This window comes from Buceros rhinoceros, unplaced genomic scaffold, assembly GCF_000710305.1.
Source record: "Buceros rhinoceros silvestris isolate BGI_N320 unplaced genomic scaffold, ASM71030v1 scaffold2347, whole genome shotgun sequence".
In the NCBI taxonomy this organism is placed as follows: domain Eukaryota; kingdom Metazoa; phylum Chordata; class Aves; order Bucerotiformes; family Bucerotidae; genus Buceros; species Buceros rhinoceros.
Window position 1 is genome coordinate 35,621 of NW_010420247.1, and position 6,411 is coordinate 42,031.

A 6,411-nucleotide genomic window follows, 5' to 3' on the forward strand; every position below is an offset into this window, starting at 1 on the left:
GCGAGCTTCAGCTGGTTCAGAAGCACTTGAAGCTGGGAGACAAAATGCCATTGGTAACTTACCATTATGATTTATTTGAAGCCAGACGTACACAGTTCCCTCTTGCTAAGGGGCAGAATAAAACAGTTAGGACTTTCTGCCTCTGTCCTGCTCTTTACCGTAGCAATCAGAGTTGAATGATTTTTGTTTCTCTCGGTTGTAAGTGGCTGCTGTGTAAGACCACCCTTTCTTCAAAGGAGAGTGGTCCTTGGATTTGTTTTTGAAGGCTGAGTGGCCCTTTGATTAAAAGGTCATGAAACTTGAAAGGTGGGCAGGAGGGTGGGTTAACACTGAAGCTGTGCATGGGGGCTTGGAAAAAACCACTGGAAAGCAAGCTGCTGACACCCTCAGGGGCGCTCACACCTCCTCTGCTTGCTCTTTGTGGTGGCACCAGAGGATGCTCTTTGCCCTAGCCGTAGCTTCAGAGAGGTTCTTCTGAGGACAACTCCCATGAAGCATTTGCTTTCAAAGCTTATCTTTGCTCGCATCTGCCAGCACCCACAAGCCAGTTTCTATCCCTAAGCCGTTTCCGCACTCATAACCCTGCACCATCAGCCCTCCAGCTGATACTTCCCTTGCCTGATGCCCATTCCCTGCGAAATCCGCAAAGCTAGTGCCGTCTCCTCAAAGGTCATGTTCCAGCAACTTATAGTTGAAAAAAACCGCAATGGCAAAGTTGCTTTCTCTGCTTTTATCCAGACTGAGTGCTGGCAGGGCCCCGATGGATGATGGCAAGGGCTCTAGATGTGCACCAACAGGTCAGAAATCCAGGAAATGCTCCCATTTTTAAAATGCCCCCCGAAAACCTAATGCAATTGGAAGAGGATTAAATTGAAAAGGTTCAAAGGTTCGCATTTAACAAGCACGTAAACCTTATATCCTGCACCTTTTGGGTGCAGCTGCTGTGTGGGGCAGGATTTGGCTCTCATTCCTCTGCCTGGGAAGGGAAGAAGTAAAAAAGTTGTACATGTAGTTTGCCGGAGGGCTTGGCTTTGAAAAGTGGCTGTGAGTTAGTAGTAGGAGAAAGCTGGAGAGGGACTTTTTATAAGGCACGTAGCAATAGGATGAGGGGTAACAGCTTTAAACTGAAAGGGGGTAGATTTAGGTTAGACATTAGGAAGAAGTTCTTCCCTGTGAAGGTGGCGAGACACTGAAACAGGGTGCCCGGAGAGGTTGTGGATGCCCCATCCGTGGCAGTGTTCAGGGCCGGGTTGGATGAGGCTTTGAGCAACCTGATCTAATGGAAGGTGTCCCTGCCCAGGGCACGGATGCTGAACTCTTTTATCTTTAAGGTCCCTTCTAACCCAAACCATTTTGTGAAATCAGCTGTCTTTGACCCAGAAATGTGCAGTTTCAAGTGTCTTTGCTCTACCCTCATTATTTTGCTCCCATGTCCAATGACAGCCATGTATCACCTTCAGCAGCAACCTGCACGCAAGACAGGATTGTCAGCAGCACGTGAGAAAATCCCCTTTTCTTGTTTTATGTTAATACACCAAAGCATCTCAGTGGGGTTGCACCACTGCGACAAGACCAGAATTTAACAAACAGTCCCATTGATGGAGTTCACATTTGCGTGTTGGCACTGCTGTGCCAAAAGGACTTTGAGCGACCTGATCTAATGGAAGGTGTCCCTGCCCAGGGCACGGATGCTGAACTATTTTATCTTTAAGGTCCCTTCTAACCCAAACCATTTTGTGAAATCAGCTCTGTCTTTGACCCAGAAATGTGCAGTTTCAAGTGTCTTTGCTCTACCCTCATTATTTTGCTCCCATGTCCAATGACAGCCATGTATCACCTTCAGCAGCAACCTGCAGGCAAGACGGGATTGTCAGCGGCACGTGAGAAAATCCCCTTTTCTTGTTTTATGTTAATACACCAAAGCATCTCAGTGGGGTTGCACCACTGCGACAAGACCAGAATTTAACAAACAGTCCCATTGATGGAGTTCACATTTGCGTGTTGGCACTGCTGTGCCAAAAGGATTAAATATTAGTTAGGAAACGCAGTCACATCTGCTGCCTGTAGTGCCTCCCCAGGCTCTGAGGGAGCAGATCCGTGGAATAAGGCAGCCCCGTTCTGGTATGTGGACACATCTCAGCAGAGCTGGACCTCAGTGACAGCCGCTTGCATCCTGCTGCTGGGCTGTTCTTTCCCAGGCTGACCTTGGGCTGGGACCAGCCGGAGAGCACTGCTGCTGGGAGCGCTTGCACAGGGGAGGAAGGGTTGCAAGTGCTGCGTTTTAATTTCCTGAGCAAAAATAGTCTTGCAATAAAAAAGCTTTTATATCTAGAACAGCCATAGGTGGGGGAGGAAGAATGCAGGCAGTGGAGTGGAGGAGGTGGATGACAGAGTCCCTTCCCGTTCCCACAAGGTGAACTTCCCTAGCATAAGCTTTCCTCTCAGCATAAAATTTGTCTTAACATACCCCTGAACGCTTTCTGCCTTTATGTTGAGAGTGACTGTCCTTGAAAAGACTCGCTGAACATTTCAGAGGTCCCTGCAGGACTCACCCTGCAGGTGCCTGCATCAGAGGACCTGTCTCGGACTCAGCATGGGAGCAGCTCTTCTCACAAAGCTGAAGCGCCAGCGTTCAGAGATGCATCGCTCACCACTGAGCAGGCACCCGCTCTCCCAGTTTATGCCTGTCCAGGTGCAGCCCATGATTTAAGGGCCGGACCATGGCCAGAAGCTGTTAGCAAAGGGGTCAGGCAGGAGGGTGAGTGAGCCTGTTCAGGATGTGAGGCAAAAACACCAGGAGGACTTTGTCTCAGAGGTGCAATATAAAATCTCAGTCATGCACTCGACACACAGGGGTAGAGAGAGCAGCGGCCACAAATTCAGGGAGTCACGCAGGGCAAACGGCTCATACACCAACAGGAGAAATTTCTGTCTCCAACCCGCTGCGCAGGACACCAAACGCTGAGATTTCTGACACTGCTTCTAAACTCACAGCTACTGCATGGAGAAGCTCAGACAAGTTTCTACATATTCATGGCATTAAAAAATACATTATTTCTGACCTCTCTGATGACAGCCTGGCTCAACAACACGCAGGAGCCCAGCACCTATCCCTCTGCAACCGTCAACAGGAAACTTTCTTCCCCCCAAGAAAGAGGGTTTCCCATTCACCATCAGCAGTGGGCATGGCAGCAGCTGAGATCATGGCCTGGAGCCATCACCAGGGTGGTCACAGTGGTGACAAGCTTGTCACCTCAGCTGAGTGACAGTAAGAATTGTCCATGGCACAGCTCAGTGGGGAAGTTAAAGCCGTGCTGCAGCTCAGGGCCTGGGCCAGCACATTCATGTCTCCACACACAGCCAGGCCACCCCCCTTTCCTGACGGAAACCTGGCTCTTCCCCACCCCAAAAGCGAGTGTTTCATTGACCAGCCCGGTTCATCCCTCCTGCACTGTCTGACATTGCTGAATCACTGTCCCCAAGCACAGACCTCGCCTAAAGGGATCTGCACTTTGCTTGTCTACAAAATAAAAACACATACCCAAATCAAAAATCCACACCTCTCGGGAGAGCAGGAAGGGAAAAACCCAAATAGTTACGTCTTCCACAGTTTGAGTCTTTCACCAAAAAACCTCCAGCACCACTACAGCTCGGTGCTGCTTTATTTCACAGCGCTGTTCCCCTCCATGTTCACACCTCTCAGGGCTGATGCTCTGCTTGCTGGGTGCCACAGAGCAACCCAGCTGCTGTGTGTTTGGAGCATGCCCACTGGATGGCCCACTAGACATTTACTTCGGTATCTAATTGGCAGGGCTTGGCTCTCTTAGTAGGGAGACTGGGAGCTAGAAGGTCTGGTCACCTTGGGACAGTCAGCTTGGCAGGACCATGTTAAAAAACAAACCGACGCAGGAGGCTTAGACACAATACAGCCACTCGTACCAATGTGATAACGACTGGTGTCCCTTTATTCCCAGATAGCTCTTATTTTTATTCCATAGCTAATTCATTAGTAAACACCATTACATCATAGCTAAACATCGATTTGTCACTGGTTACAAAAGTTAATTCATTAGTAATCGGTTACATCATTTTTAGGCAGTATAATTCGTTACTTGTCATTAATTATGTATTAGGTTAACGAAAAGCCCCCCTTTGATTACCTCACTTAGAAAACTTGTTCTACACACCTGCAAAAGTTAATAAGACATTCGACCTTGGCTTAGAGTTCTCACTTCTCAGCAGTTTTTTAAACAAGGATCCTTGCTAATTAAAGTTTTGATAGCTGAGCTGCAGAGCTGCAATAAGTAATTTCAAACAAAGAACTTTGTAAAACTGCACTTTTGCTACCTGAGAGCCGAGATTCTGTCAGCTACTAAAGCAGACTTTAAGCAAACTTTAGAATTATAGCTTTGCTAACTCAAAATAAGATTCTGGATTGCCCAAAATATGTCCATTTTCTTGAAGAAATCCCACAGGACCACAGCATCTGCTTCTCTGGGGAAGATTACAAGGCAGTGGGGACCAGAGGGGGCAAGTGCTGTGGGTCAGGGACAGAAGGATTTTTATGAAAGTCTCTCAGAGGCCCTGGGAACACAGGCAGAAACCCAGGAGCTCTGCAACCCCCCAGGGCCCCTGTGCTGAGCGTCCTGGGGAGCCCTGCAGTGGGTAGAAGTGCCCCATGAGCCAGAAGCATTGCTTTGCAGCCAGGTCTCCTGTGCATTACAGCTGTCCTGCTCCTTGTGTCATCACTTTCCTGTTCACAGGGCAGTGTGATGGAAAAGGCAGGGCTAGCTGCCTGCTCAGCACCCCTTACAGTTGCTCAGTAAATTCTTATCTAGGTTTTGAGGGTGCAAACTTCACTCCTTCCAAAGTCCTGGTGAGATTGGTCCATCAATGTGTTCTCATTCCTTGTGCTAACCCTTGGAACAAAGGTCTGAACCCTTCACAAAGGTCTAAATCTGACACTTCAAGCACCAAAGAACTTTAAAAGCCAATTTCCCAGCAAAAGAGGTGGGCCTGCATCCTCCCAGGTCAGAAAGGTCACTTGCAAAAGAGTTCATTTCCCTGGGGGTATTTGACTCACATGGAGCCACTCTCTGCCCCATCACTGCTGTGGAGAGGGCACCTCTGAGCTTCCACGGCAGCCAAAGGGTTAAACTTGTTGCTAATTTCCTCTCTCGCCCCTGCCATGCCCCTGCCTGCTGCTTCCCCAGGCCAAAGCACCAGCAGAGCTCTCCCTTCCCATTGAACCAGCAGCAGCCTTGTCCTGCCCTGGCAGGGCGCGGGAATCCAGTGTGATCCGCAGCAGCCCTAAAGCTGGCTGAGGAACCACCGTTAAAGTGACAAACAGCGGCACGTAAAACAAAGGCAGAGCAAGCGGGGCCGTGATACAGCTCACTGCTTTCCACAGACCGACAGCCTCTAACCAAACGAGGAGCTCAGTGCCCCGCCTGGGCTTCAGCCCGGTTTTCCCTGGGGAGGTGATGCATTACCTCCGTCCCACACTCTGCATCTGCTCAGGGCTTTGGGTTCTTATCCCGCGAGGTTAGGGTCTCCACCGTGCTGACAAGCGGAGCTTTCTGCTGTGGAGCAATAGTTCACTGAAACGTGGTGTAGCACCGCGTTTCCTGCCACCTCGGCAGAAAGCTAAAGAACTGCGCGGACGGATGTGATGCGCTGCCCAGAGACCATCACCTCTTTAGTCTGATTTGTGGCAGTTCCCTGGGGACAGCCAAGCCAGGGGGAGCCTCCTCTTTTTCCAGCTAGAGACACGATGGCATCAAGGGTCCCCCCTCGCCAGTGTACTTGACTAAGCGTGTGAGGAGATCTAATTGCCACTGGGTTACATGCGTGAGGAGGAGTCCTACGGGCAGATCAAGGCTAGAGAGCAACAGGCCAGCTTCAGGATAAAACACCCGACATCAGAAGCATCCCCAGCCCCACGGCTGCTCTTCTGTATCTACCATTTTTAATTCAAAACAATGTTTAAAACTCCCTTAGAAGAAGCACTAGAGCAAGTCTGGTAGAAAACAAGTGTGCCCTGGCTGGGGCAGGTGAGAAGGGAAGAGAGGGCTGCGCAGGTCCCTCCCATCTCTTTCTCCTCAGAGAGCTGATGAGCAAGGTAACGGTATTTGTGCATTTACTGCATGCGCTGACTACACTAAATTTTGTCCTGCGTGTTACAGTCAAAAACATCTCCCATCTGCCAAAAAGCAATCAGGACCAATTAATGAAGCTGTAATTTCCCCAGATGCTGCTATTAGCATAATTCACAGAGTTCCTAGCAACATGAATGGAGTTAACGCAGTTAACCGCAGCTCTTGTCACCGCTGCGCCAAGCTGCCTGTGCCAGCAGAGGAGCCGCCCCCAGCCCCGTGCCCAGGTGGCACATCCACAGGGCTGCAGCTCAGA